Source organism: Enhydra lutris, unplaced genomic scaffold (assembly GCF_002288905.1).
Source record: "Enhydra lutris kenyoni isolate GAN:26980312 unplaced genomic scaffold, ASM228890v2 scaffoldscaffold47, whole genome shotgun sequence".
NCBI classification, from domain to species: domain Eukaryota; kingdom Metazoa; phylum Chordata; class Mammalia; order Carnivora; family Mustelidae; genus Enhydra; species Enhydra lutris.
This window is the reverse complement of record NW_019154131.1, coordinates 2,692,224-2,693,223: the sequence shown is the minus strand read 5'-3', so window position 1 is coordinate 2,693,223 and position 1,000 is coordinate 2,692,224. Positions and strand designations below refer to the sequence as shown.

The window sequence follows — 1,000 nt, the reverse complement described above, 5'->3', positions numbered from 1 at the left end:
TCCCACGCCAGCGAGGCAAGCAACAGATCATGACAGCACACACCACCCCAGAGCACACCTGCTGCTGTTCAGTCCTGCCTTCCAAATCCCATGCAAATTTCTCTTGTCCTCAGCCCTAACCCACAACCCACAACCCATAACCATGCCAGGAAGGAAACCGAGAACCACAGATACAGCTCAGCTAAGTCAACAAAGTATAAAAGCACCATAGACACTCTTAGCATATGGGTCCTGTCTTAAAGAAAACACTTGATAAATGTTAAATATTTACTCGTATTCTTACTACCTAGCCCAAAGTTCAACATATAGCAGGTGCTCCAGTGATGTTTGTTCAACAGAAACTTGATTTAAATACCAAATTGATAGCTACTTCTATAAAACATGTCTTTCTTTCAGTAAAGAGATAAAAATCTTCGGCACCAACCTAATATTTTATTAACTTCCCTCTTCGTGGGACAGTTTATTGTTTAAAACTAAAGCCATCTGCATACTACTTACTCCCCCAAACAGCAGCATTAAAATTCATTAAAACTTAGCAGTAAGAAGGATGACCTCATGGTGTTATCATTTTCAATGGGGCCTGAATGAGAGGGCAGGATCCATGCTTGAACACTTTCTCTTCATTAACACTTCTGTTCCTGCATTCAGCTCTGAGCCCCACCTCTCTGGCCCTACTCAGACAAGGGGAACAGAGTGATGAGGTGATAATGAGGAGAAAATGTCCCACCCTGTTCTGGGCCTGGCTAGTTCAAAGCAGGACCACAGGGACAAGACTGTACCTGGCTGTTTTAAGAGCTTTCTTCATTTGGGAAGCAGCATGATGAAAATTCATCATCATAATGGAGAGGAGGCTGCGGCAGCAATGAAGGTAGGTAAGAGTGTAGATAACAATGTGCTCAAGTAGGCTCACTGGATAAACTCAGATTCTTGCTAAGATAGGTCCTTTAGAAATCCTAGCATTCTCTCTGCTGCTCAACAACACTGAGTACATGACTGTATC

At 42.9% G+C, this 1,000-nt stretch overlaps 1 long non-coding RNA gene across 1 annotated transcript in view; it reads left to right on the top strand.

Moving 5' to 3' along the window:
* Positions 1 to 739: 739 nt before the first annotated feature.
* The window catches only part of LOC111156603, a 34,817-nt gene continuing 34,556 nt past the window's right edge, over positions 740 to 1,000 (top strand). The window contains exon 1 of the long non-coding RNA XR_002641231.1: positions 740 to 868. This is a non-coding gene — a long non-coding RNA (uncharacterized LOC111156603). The remainder of the gene's footprint in view (positions 869 to 1,000) is intronic.